Raw genomic sequence first — 13,038 nt, 5'->3', positions numbered from 1 at the left:
AAGTTGCGTGCACGATGCCACAAACGTTTGAGCCACGATACATCTTCTTATCGTAGACGAGTTTGGAACTGACAGTCTCGTGATTTCTCCATGGACTTCCGTCTATATTGGTGCACGAACATCCTGCAACCGCGAGGGAAATCGCGATTACGTTCGTAGCAGACACGTAAGGCTGGCACGCGTTCCCCTGACGTTTAGTCCAGTTTTGCATCCGGCACAGGTAGATACTGGGGAAAGGTCGAGCGACCGACCTGAATAAGTTGATGGTTACGCAATAATCGTGGTGCACCAGCGTGCTTTTTATGCTGCAAGGCTGGTCAGCTTGGAACGAGAATAGGTTCGAGACGTGCATATTTAGATTTAAAGATAATCGACAATGAAACACTATTTTACATAAGATCTGGATTATTCTATTTAAACGCAGAATAAGAGAACATTGTAAAGATAAATATTCGCTATTTTATGCAAGATGTGCATTACTACACGTACGCGTAGAATAAGGAAAAATTAAGAATATAAAGATTGCAAAGGGTGTAGAGTTAAATTTCTCTTCAGAAATCGAGTAAGACGAATCTTCGTATGACGAAACGAGGAATCAGTGAATTTTATTATCGATGAATCTTCCATGCGATGAAATAATCTCAAGCATAGAATAATGAAAAAATTCTAAAATATGAATCATCGAAAATTCTAAACATCTATAACCATTCAGTAAGGTATGGATTTCAATATTTCTACGCAGAATGCTCCTTTAACAATTGTAAAATAAATCATCCATATTATACAATATAATAAACCCATCCTAATTTACCTATTATTACCGATATATCGATATTCCCCGCAACAATTCGTGATCTAACGTTACGAAGTACTCCAGAAGATACAAAAGATTTCTTTTGATCCATCGACACTATTTCGATTTCCACACGAGCATCGAAGAATAAAGGACCCTCGATACAAACATTCAGAATCGAATACCTCTTCGAAAAATCAATCCTACGTTGGATACGCTTTTGTGATACATTTGTTCCACGTCACAGGAGGAAATAAAATCGACGAAATTTACTCTCGATCGATATTGAACGCAACAGATCGCGCATAAGGTGGGTCCAACGCGCTCCGAAGGGAACAAAGAAGGATTTTTGGAGGCGCCGATGCTAGCAGCACCTGGAGAGTCGATGTGAGGGACCATTCGGAGGATAGGAACAGCCCGGCGAATAATATTGGGAAGTGTGCAGCTGTCACAGCAGCTGCAACCCTCCTCCCTTGGCTCACAATCTGACCGGCAGCTTTTCTGCCTCCTCCTCAGCCTCCTCTGCCACCTTCTGCTCTCGTTTGCCATCACCTCATTCTCATGGTCTAACTTCTGCCTCGTATTCTCATTCCGGTTCTCTTCGTGAACTTCTCACAAAAACTATTGCACCTACAACCCTTTGACCATCGTAAATTTCCTGAAGGAAACTCTTTCAAATTTTTTCCCCCTTTCTTCCGTCTTTCTTTGGTTACGATTTCGAGCTTGTAGCGTTAGGTTACGGAGTTTTCCAAGTATAGGATTGGAAAGTTACGGTGTTGCATATTCAACTGCCTTGTTAATTAAGGCTTGTTAATTAGATATATTATACACGAATTGATCATAATAGGTTACCTAGTTTTCAGGAAAGAAAAATGAAAAAATATTTTTAAAAAAGCCATGAAACCAAACGATACTTCACTCGGTAATAAATATTAATAGAACTACGCCAAGTAGATAGAGAATGAAAAATAGAATTAGTCATAGCGTTTTGATAACAGGGGAAAGCACCACGGTGTTCTCACAAATGCTTTCTTGAGAAAGAAAAAAGAAGTAGGGAGCTGCTCGTTCCCCGTGTCGAATAAGCATCCCTTAAAACGTGAAATGAGAGCGTGCATCGAGGAAATGAATGTGCCCTCAGCACGTTAATGGACTGGTTGTTCAAAGGGGGCCCCTTTCGTTTCCGCGTGAACATGTGGGTGTATATCTAGGCCATACTAGTTCCTCGTGGAGCGATCAACCCCGTTTTTTCGAAGCCAACCACCGAGACCATCCTCTTTAACGAGGAATGTACGGCATCGGTCAGCTGCTCTTTCTGTAAAACTAAACTTCCTGCGCCACGTGTACATCTGCTCCTTCCCCGAACACCTGGTGGGGGAAATCTCGTGGTCCTGGATGGGTATAATGTAGTCACGTATAGCAGGTATCCCGAAGGTTCCTCGGGACTCTGTGTACAATGAACGAGCAACGTAAATACTCTCGTTGTTAATTGCACGTATACAAGATTTATTCAATGTTTCGTGCTCTTCGGTACTTGTGGGGAACGATAATGGATTATATGATATTATTACCTCGTTGAAAGAGAATGTGTGAGAAGGTTCCATTGAGATTCTTGGATCCTATACGGGTATTTAATATTGTTGCGTGTATCGTAATTTATGGGTTCTTGTAAACGAGGAATAGGTGTTTAGTGATACGAATGTGTGTCTAAGTGAAATTTTTGTAATTATTTGACATATAAGTTGGATGATAATATTCGTGAAATCGAAATTAATAGGCTGGAGCCTTTACGAAACATTGGAAATAAAATATGTATAGTATCAAACCTATTATAAAAGTAAAACAAGGGAGAAAATATTTGGAGCTAATATGGATCTCCTTATTAATTTTCACAGTTTCATTAAGAGTCCCTTTAGCGGTTCAAAGTTAATAATTATTAATTATGAATTATACCATAAGAAATGTTAACAGACTCCATTTCGTAATCTCAACTTCTTCAATCTTGAATTCGTTAATGCTTTGAAGTACAAAAAATATATTTCTGAATCCTATATTATAAGAGAACAAAATAGAAATAAAGGCTATCATGATATAAAACTGAGTTGAATTTGTCGAATCAAGCTGAATGTACTTGAGTAAATACGTTCACCACTGTAAGTCACTGTGATCTCGTTAAACACTCAAAATATACTTTCTTAAAAAAAGGCTTAACTCTCCTCGTCAAAAAGATAGATACTTTACCTACTCCAAAAAAGAAAAAGAGAAAGAAAGAAAGAATAATTCCTCACCATTCTGTCGAAGTAGCTCACAAACCACGTCATGATCCCACTAACACTGTAAACGTATTCAAGGCGTCATTTTTAATTAACACATCCTTTCCATTCACCGACAAAAACCATGGCCGCCCCGTTGATTCGGAGGACCGGAAGTCGGAACTATTATGACCGGTTTCGAGAGGTTGGTCGGGTTATCCGGCGCAATTACATTGTGCTTGGCTCGTCGCCCTGCTCGTTACGAAACTCGAACTTTTTCACTATATGGCAGACATACAGATACATACATACGTTTCGTTGGTTCGTGAAATTATTCGATTCCTCCAACTCCCGTGAATTCGATCGATAGGTAAATCTCAACGGTGTTGGCTTCTACACCGAGAGTTCAAGTTTGTCGATGGAATCTATGCATTCCACTTGAGCCACGTAATTAACACAAAAGCGGGACTGACAACGTTCAGCGAATTCTCAACAAATCGCCTTAACTGCACCTTCTTGTCTCTTAGTGATACTTGGGAAAGTCGTTACCTCGTACAGCCATTATAATCGTTCTCTGCTACCTTGAATCGTCTCCAAGAATTCCTGTTGTCCTAATTTGTCATGGCCCTTTGTTTCTCACTAGACAAATTGCTACTTTGCGAAGATGGTTGCTCGGTTGTTGATGTTTGTTGTGGTCGCAGTAAGTTGGTATTCGAGTGGGTGAATACTGTGTTGAAGAGAATGATGAAAGTTGTTGCGGGTTTAATGAACTTTGACTGAAACCATATACAGGGTGGTTCAATCGTCTTGTTAACAGACAAACAAGATTCTTGCTTATGATCGGGGAACGACTGGAAGAATCTTAACTTGTTCTTTGGATTCTCATAAACGTGTTTTTCCTTTGCATTGATAAATCCTTGACGTAAATCCAAAAGGTAATCGTCAATAACGTAATACGTTCGATTGTCGATAAAAGTTTCTCTGGTTGGAAGCAAAATTGTATCGAGAAAAAGCATGGAGATGTTAGCGACCGTTTCAACAAAATTTCTGGAATTCCAAGCAAACGGGACACCCTGTATTCGCGTAGTTGTGTAATCGGCCTTAAGGATAAACGGACGCAAACACGTACCAGCGAATACGCTGGTGAGTAGGGAGGTTCGTATCACAAAACGGCCAAGTGAAAGGATAGGCACCAGTTCATCTTGTGTCTCAACCTCCAACCAACCTTCTCGAATATATCCTTTCGTGCTGCAAGTGCGTCAGCTATTCGCATAAAACAACAGTTAATTCGAATTCACGTTGTTCACCCGCCGAGGAAAACGAGAAACGCAGTTAACTTTAACTATTTTTTTTTCTTTTTTTTGTTTAACGAAAACCCATTCTGGTTATTACATTGCTGATTTTACGAGCGCACGCACGAATTGTTACATAAATTTATACCATTCACGGATAACAACCTACATAATTTGTCGGCTCCTTGGCTCAGTAAGTATCTTCGTTTCAACCCTTTCACTACGTAATTTGAAGGATTCGAAACGGTATAAAAATACCTACGTAATTTTCAGTGTTCACGCACGATAAATTTGAATAATTACGTTTGTTAGATTTCAGTCGCGAAACAGGGAGTTTCGTGTTGATACACGTATACGTACATAGATATACATAGACGAGGGAACTGTTAGAAAAATTCTAGCTACATTTTTCAAGTTCTTTATGAACAACGAAGTGTGCAAGAAATTCCATCGGCTCTGCCATTCTCCAATTACATGTTTTTGATTCTCTATCTACTGCCTCCGCTCCATATATTGTAATTTCTTTCATGCCTATTTAAAATTTGCATCGCTTTCTTCCGCCAATGCTTTTTTACGATCATCCGTACGAAGCGAATCAAATTTTCACCTAAGCGAAAAGCGTATCAGGAAATTTTAAAAGAGAAGAAATTACAGCTCTCTCGATTGATCCTCTCTCTTTCTAACGCTCAGTCCCCTGCCCCCAGTTTCAAACGGAAACCTCCGCGTGCATTTTCTCCATTTACCCTAACCACGAACTATCTCATCATCGCGCGACATTTTTCTCTTATTTCCAGCTCGGCTCTCATCTTCGTAATTATGTATGGTACCATCGTGTAATTAAGAATTCGCTTCCGATGTACGCGTGTACACGTACCTAATGCATATTCGATCGCTATTATGGTCTTTTCCTCTTTTTTCCCTTCATCGATCTAATCGACAGACGGGATCTGGACTCAGGAGAGTGTATCATTTCCGCGAGTAATGCAATTTCGTGAAGAAAGAAAGCGGATAGTTATGCAACTGCGTGGCAACTTGTTCGTGGATCGACGATACTCCCAGACGTGGAACATCTTTGAAAGCGTGCAGAACATCTGTTTGCTGCAATTGTGGAAGCACCCCCGGCTAGCAACGGGGAAAGAAACCTAACTCAACTCACGACAGGCCGAAATAGCGAAGAAATCACGCGCCCGCTTGCACGGATCGAGGATGCACCTGCATCGGGTGTATCATCGGCAGCAGGATCACCGGCCAGATGTCCCTCACACCCGTGTCAGGATCCAGAGTGCACGTTTCTGGCTGATATTCAAGTATCCAGATTCGACTATCTTTCGCTTGGAACGCGTTCCTGGATACTTTGAAAAGGTAGGTAGATTTTGGTGTTGTTGGGTGTTATAGAAGAACATATAGTACATAATTATTACACTATACACGACGAGCGTATTTTACTTTAGATGCATCGCCTTGATGGCCGTACACGATAAATGATTTTGAAAGGATTTTGAGCGAGTAGACGATTGTTTCTGACGAAATTACTAATTGCGCGTTTGAAAGGCTCAGCTTGGACAAAAACAAAATCGCAACGAAATGCCTTGAGACGTCGTTTTCTCCAGCTTTTTTTATCGAACAAACCGGGACACACAGACCTTTGCCTTTCAGTTCCATCCAATTTGCAAACAAACAAGACACGGAATTACGGCGGACACGCCGCCCACTACGCGAGTTAAACGCTGAAATATTAAATGTCTTTATCGAAATACTCGATTTCAAGGACTACGAGTCCAAGCAGCGTGGAATTAATTACGATACATTCTTGCATTATTATTTTCTACAAGCTCCACAAGTATCACATTAGGAACAGGAAATTGTGTCTAAAAATTTGTTTATAACTGCACATCTTACGTACGCTCACGATGAAATTAGTCAAAGTAAATTACACGTACAGTATATTTCAAATATCGTATCCAGACGCTTGTTCATTTTTCACAGAACGTTGATTTAATCACAGGCAAAAATTATGCGCTATAGGCAGATAATGACTACACTCTGTTCTTATTACGGCACCTTATATTTTATTACTATAACATCGTACGACCGATTTTCGACGATCGGTAAATACAAATGGGCGAAAGTTACTCGCATTATTTATTACCGATAATGTACACATGTAAATTGATTTCAACATTCGAATAAGAGTAATCAATCTTTGCTTAAAGAACCTAAAGGTCGATGAATTTGATGCGAGGATCAAAAACTTGCCTAATAATTATATATTGTTATTTATCATGTAATGGGATATCATATTACGTCGGCAGCGTCGTTTCCCTCTCTTTTTCCACGGCCTTTTTATCGGGCAGTGGCGTGCGACCGGCGCGATCATACCGCGTCCGACGTCTTCCGCACATGGAAACCAGAGTAACCAGTGCAGTAAGTAAAAAGCTGCAGCTGTCACAGCACTCACGGCACGGCAGCTGCAGCCGCAGTGCATCGGGGCCTAGCCATCAGAGTAACACGTTTCCAAGCAGTTTTCGTATTCACGGTGATTTCCAATTTTGCATAAAGATCTTCAAATATTCCATGCAAAAATATCGTAAAAGATAGAGCAACCTCTCAGACTTTTCTTAACGTTCTCCACTTTCTTTGCTTTCTTGGAACAAACTGTTTTTAACTGAAAATTGAAGAGACTTCTATTTTCAACGTTAAAGACTTCCCAATGTGAAAAATTAATTGTTAATCGTAAAAAGCAATTTATTGTTTAAACGTTAACCAAAAATTTAGGATTTATTCCACTCCAAAACTATCATCAATCTTTTTAGCGAATATTTTTTCACATTCTAAAGCCTCGGATGCTAATTGTCGAGTATTGAAGACGTTAATAAAATAGTCGAAATAAAACAGAAGCAAACGATTTTAAATTTACACGAAGCGCACTGAATCCTTAATTACAATAGTTGCTATCGCAAAACGTCGTGCTATTCGCGTATGCGCGACCACCGTAGTTCAATGTTCCCTTGCCCATACTAATTCATTCCCTTAAGCTGACATCACGAAACACGACTAACATAAATCTAATACGGAAAATTCCAAGCAAATTTAAATCCCTTGTTCCTATAAAAAAAAAATCCAATTTCTATGTGCACGTGCATCAATCTTCAAAAATGAATCGCGAATTTAGAAATTAGAATTTCTATACCAAACGATCAACCGATAACATCGATGGCACCAATACGAAAGCATACAAAAACGGGTCTTGGTAATCGGTCAGCCTCGATCGTTTTGATCGTCACGCGTGTTTATCGGTCAGCGGCTGCATTCCGTGCATATGCAACCGCACACCTAAGATGGATGCGACGAGATGAGAGAAAGTCGGGGATCCTGGCCTCGAGGTTGCCTTCGAGAACGTAACGAAGCGTTTGTAACACGTATGCACACGCGCGATCGTTGCCAACAGATAGGTGTGAACGTGCCGCGAGGAAAATGTCATCGGATGCACTCTTGCTATCCTATCGTCCAATTTTATTTCTATTATTTCTGTTCTTTTTTCTCTTTCATTCAATCCGACCGCGTTCGCAGAAACGAAAGACCGGACTGTGAATTTCTTCATGTAACCTTTGATTTTCCACTGACGAAATCGCAGAAGATTTTCTTGGAACGTATTACAGGCGCAGACAAGGTGATTTTTCAGGTATTTCGTAATTCGAAATGTATCGCGAATATGCATGTTTGCACGAACGACTTGGTTCAGGTAAATACTGATTATGTACGATATTTAACATACCTGGTCTCATCGAGCCAATATTGATACACAAAACAGAAAGTTCTTGGACTTTACTAGTACTATCACTTACGTTGGTAGCTATTCAACGTCATTCATGAGTCAGTACCATTCTTGGATTACGGATAATGTTGTTATACAAATATCAATATTACCGTCATTACTATGTTTTTTGTACAAATTTTCCCTTTTCCTATCGCTGATTTCATTTCCTCTTTTATCGTGTGCTTTCTAAATAGAAAACTGTACGACATAATGGAAAGCAGGGTCCACGTGGAAAGTTAAAAGAAAATCGAAGAAATAAAAGTTTACGAATTGAAAGTTGTGCAGAGTAATGAAAAGTAAGGTGAACGCGGAAGATCGAGAGAATTAATAGATTTGTGAAGGAAGAATTATAGAGAATAATGAAAAGTCAAATCCTCGTAGAAAGTCGAAGGAGCAAATATCTATTATGCTTGATGCGATTGAATTAACGTTTGTTAGTGGCGTATTTTCCATTGAAACAAGCCATTTAACAGGCAGTAGGCGAGGAACGAAGGTAGGTACGAGCTCCTTTGTAAGAGGCTGCCGCAGCAGCACACGCGGCAATAGGTAAACAGTCCGCAGAATGGTTGATGCATGTGGCCCCATTATTCTCACTCGTCAATCGGATTGTTTCAAATTAATAATTCAGCGTGCCGGTTTATACATCACAGTGCATCCTTGTTACGTTACAGCCTCGATATATTCTACGATCGGTGTAATTTAACAATCGTTAGCTGGTAATTAACCCGGTCGAATACAGGTATGTACGTAATTCGGAAAATTTTAATCGACGATATTAGACTTGGTGATTGGAATGAGGAAAATGGAATAGTTCCCGGTGAGAATTAGCTGGCGGCTGTTTGCCATTGGAATAAAAAAACGAAACTCGTTCGTTGCAACGACAAGAGAATAAGATTGGACTTACAAGCGTAGAAATTCAAAAGAAGGCACCTTCGTTCGGTTTTATATAAGCGAAGAAACTGTCGGGTTGATGACAAAAGAAAAAAAAATTATTATTATTATAAGAATACTGGAAGAAGTTTAGAATCTTCTGTGTAGTTATTTTGCGCGATTAAAGTTTCACGAAGAAAATTGTTGTGGGAGAGCTCGGCATGGGAAAATCGAAATTGCTCGATCTTGGAACGCGGCCGGAACACGTGCGTATTTACGCCAGAAGGGACGCCATTACAGTCGCCTATGAGAAGAAACGCGCGAGCACCCATTGTTTCAATAGCCTTTTCTACCTGCCCTGACTAGCAATGTCCGAAATTTGTTTTTCAAATTGCGACCCTGGGATTTCCCGTCAGCGATCGTTTCTATCGATCGCGAATACCTTACGGCATTCCCTAACACTTTTAATATCTTCAAATCATACCTCTAAGTATACTTAATAACAATACTTCTAGTATTCCTAAGCATCCTTAGTAAGAATACTTTTCAAAAATATCCATTAAGTTCGTTTCAATAAGCGTGGAAAGCAAAAATAGCAATATCAGAAAAGATCAGAAGCATCGGTTTTAATCCGCTATCCTCGGAGAGAAAGTTTTCAGGAATTCAATTCTTTGATTTTATCCTACTAACAGTAAGCAAAATAAAATATAGTTGGGTTTATCAAGAAACGTGTGTTGCAAGGTTTACGCGGAGAGAAAGTTTTCACGAATATAATTTTTTGACTTTAACCTACTACCGTAGAGCAGTAAGAAGAGTAAAACGCAGTTGGTCTTATTAAGAAACGTGTGTTGCAAGGTTTACTCACCGACTACGAAATCCAGATGACATTCTAGAGCACTAAACCCGACGATAACAAATCAGCTCCACGTGCAAACAGTTTAACAGTCACTTTACAACGAACATACACCTCTCAAGCTTCGAGAAACGCGTTATTACACTAAACAATCCTTCACTGCCGCAAGAACTCGCGAATACCGAGCCGAGTATAGGCTCGTAAAACGGAAGAAGATCGCTCGGCACGCTCCCTCGGAACCAGCAATTTCTACGCCATCCTCGTTGAAACGTTCCACGGAATATTCTTCCTTCTTCTCAATTAGAACATGCAAAATAGAAACGTCGCCTATTAATTAAACAATATCGACGATTCCAATGGAAACTATCTAAACGAAGGCCCCACTGTCTTTCCTCGCACGAAAAATTTTCGTTCGTTCGCAATAGACTTTTTAATACCTGGCATTCGAGATCTAAGCCGACCTTCGGTCCCTTGGGATTCGCTCTTAAGAAATCCCAGTATAGAAAACCAGGGACACGATGGGACAAAAAGGAATTTCAAAGAAGAGATGAAAGATATGGAAGAAATATGAAACTTAGAGGAATTAGAGAAATTACTTAAACGAATATATATACTTCTAAATTCGAACCTCTCGATCCAAATGGTAGTTGCGGAGAAGCGAAACCAGTTGTGGTCGCGGAGGACACTAATGGTCGATAGGTAGGTTCGCCGGTTCGAGGAGCGACTGTTATCAGCGGGAGAGGAAAAGCTCGATAGTCCAGCCGTGGTGAACGACAGCGTAACATCGACTGCGTGTAGCGCACTCGACGTGTTTCCAGGTGTGCGCCAGTAGGCACAAGCCAGAGAGCACAGCGTGGCTGATGAAACGAGCGGGGAAACTAAAGTCCCATAGGATACGCGGTCGCTTCTATACACTGTGTACACCTAGATAGTTATGAAGGCAGGTGCCGGCAGTCAGGTGAACGTGGCGGAACACAGGAAGTGCCAGAGACAGAGAGGCATTACAAAACTATGGAACGGTGGGGAGGGGCAAAAGACGATAGAGGAAAGAAAGGAAAAGAGAAGAATACCGTGTGACTCGTCGAGTCGCGTGCCCCGTGCCGTCGCGATATTAATTTTCCTTCGTAAACTCGCTGTCTCGTAGCTTTCATATCGAAGGCTTCTAGCAGCTTCGCCAGGTGTTTAAAAACATTCCACGAATTTCTTAACGCATTTACATCCTACACGCGTACGTAGACAAATCACCGACGTTCAATTTGCTCGCAGCAGACTCGCTGTACAAACATGCTGACCTTTTACTCGAGGAAGACCCAGCTACGAATAACATAAAGCTTCGAAACACGTGTTCGTCCGTTCGCCTGGTCGAAATTTGAAAAGGAAAATCCTTAATCCTCTGGTCCTTTTATTCGCACCATAAACGGACATTGAAGCAACGACGGTCATTCTAGGAATCGTCGAGCTCGCTCTGTACTTGTTAACGACGAAACATCACACGACGTTCAATGCGACTCGACAAATCCTTTCTCTCTTCGATTCGTTAGGACCATCAATCGGCGATCAATGAAAACGGATATGGAGTCTTGTAAACGTTCCTACAAGCTGAACCCCTAACGGCTGAAAAAGTAGAACACGAAATTCCAATATGTCGTTGCGTTATCAATCCACCACCCTATCTGTTTGCCGCGACGAAACGTACACAACGACGAATAGGGCCGCGTTGTTATGCTACTTGCGACTTCATGGTGTACAATGTACAGTGTACAGGAATAGCTTGCGAGACATAGCCCCACCTTCGCGTCCCACGTGCGTGTATGCGGCACACCATATTTCCCGCATGCAACAGTGTACGCAAGTGCAACACCATCCGACGAAGTCGTTGACTGGAAAACGAGCAGGGGGCCTAGGAAGGGGTACGGGGAACGGTGGCGGCACGCTCTTCGTACGCTCGTTTATTCGCACTTTTACCCGGTTCGCTTAAGTGCGCCCGGTTTGTTTATCAGACGCTTCTTGTTTTCAGAACCAAGCCTCTGTTATCCTCCTGATACCGTGATACACTTTGCGAAGCTTCAAACTGGCGGACGTTTTATCCTGTTACGATTCTCTTCGCTCTCCCATATTCAAATCTTGCTGTTGTTTTCGAAATATTCTAATTACACTGAACGTAGGTACAAACGCGAAATATTTTATCCAAATCGAGATTAAAAAATTAATAGCAAAGCAATGTTTCTTTCGCAAAGAAAAAGATCGCTCGTTTTTCGGCGTACAGAAATATCTGTGATGCTTGCTTCTATGTCTGAAAATACATTTTTTTTTCCCCCTAGGAAAAACCGTTAGACCCATTACCAGTGCTGATTGTTCATCGCCCCGAGCAAGAATTCAGTATGTGCAAGTCAGAGTTCCACTTTTTACGCCATAGAAAATCGCGTTACGGGCACAATTTTTCTGCAAAGTCTCTAATAGTCCATCGATGCGATTGGAATCCGTACAAACCGCGGTGTAATATCTGAATTTATTTGATCGCTGTTGAAATCGATTACTCATAGTGCGTAAACAGCATTGAATTTGCAATTGTTATAAAACTTTTTTTTAATTAGATATGCGATCACAACACGTTCACGTCATACCTTAATCGTTTAGAAACGAAAACGAAGAGATTAGTTATGGTACATAAGCAGCATTGAAGTTGCAGTTACGTTACAAAATCCTTTTCTAAATTTCATGCGCAATCGTAAGTCGTTTGTATTATATTTCAATCGTTTCGGAAACGGCAAAGGAAAGACGACAATTAAATTAAGGAAACATGAAACGTAAACGGATATACTAAGTTATGACTATTGAACGTAAACCTGTAATATTAAAGTTTAGATGTTTCCTTCTAATTTACAAACGAACTCGATTCATAGGGGATTAAATTAAGCACGATCGAAGGATTTACTCGTGATCGTAATGTTTGAACCTCCGTGACTTCCTGTGCAACCCGCCTTTCCGGTACCCCCATCTGCCAGCCCACGCACTCTAAGGTTTCGTTCAAACATTTCCGTTCTTTTCCATTGGCCACTTCGAGTATGGCAATGTTCATTCTCCAGTCGGATTCAGATGGCAGTATAGTACGGTAATGCGAAATATTCGCAACACTGGTGGTAAGTTTTAAACAGATAAAAAAT

The 13,038-nt window shown here is 40.8% G+C and overlaps 1 protein-coding gene across 3 annotated transcripts in view; it reads right to left on the bottom strand.

Moving 5' to 3' along the window:
* The window catches only part of Traf4 (TNF receptor associated factor 4), a 33,371-nt gene extending 22,737 nt beyond the window's left edge, over nucleotides 1-10,634 (bottom strand). For 2 of the 3 annotated variants that reach the window (XM_076617552.1, XM_033328149.2), the window contains exons 1-2: nucleotides 10,503-10,622; nucleotides 9,887-10,166 (exon numbers count right to left, since the gene is read on the bottom strand). The gene's annotated coding sequence lies outside the window, so the exon portion shown is untranslated. Of the gene's footprint in view, nucleotides 1-9,886; nucleotides 10,167-10,502 lie in introns of all 3 variants that reach the window. The other variant, XM_076617553.1, reaches the window with a different exon arrangement.
* Nucleotides 10,635-13,038: the final 2,404 nt, after the last annotated feature.

Source organism: Bombus vancouverensis, chromosome 3 (genome assembly GCF_051014615.1).
Source record: "Bombus vancouverensis nearcticus chromosome 3, iyBomVanc1_principal, whole genome shotgun sequence".
NCBI lineage: Eukaryota > Metazoa > Arthropoda > Insecta > Hymenoptera > Apidae > Bombus > Bombus vancouverensis.
The sequence above is the reverse complement of the archived record's forward strand: the minus strand, read 5'-3'. Positions and strand labels throughout refer to the sequence as shown.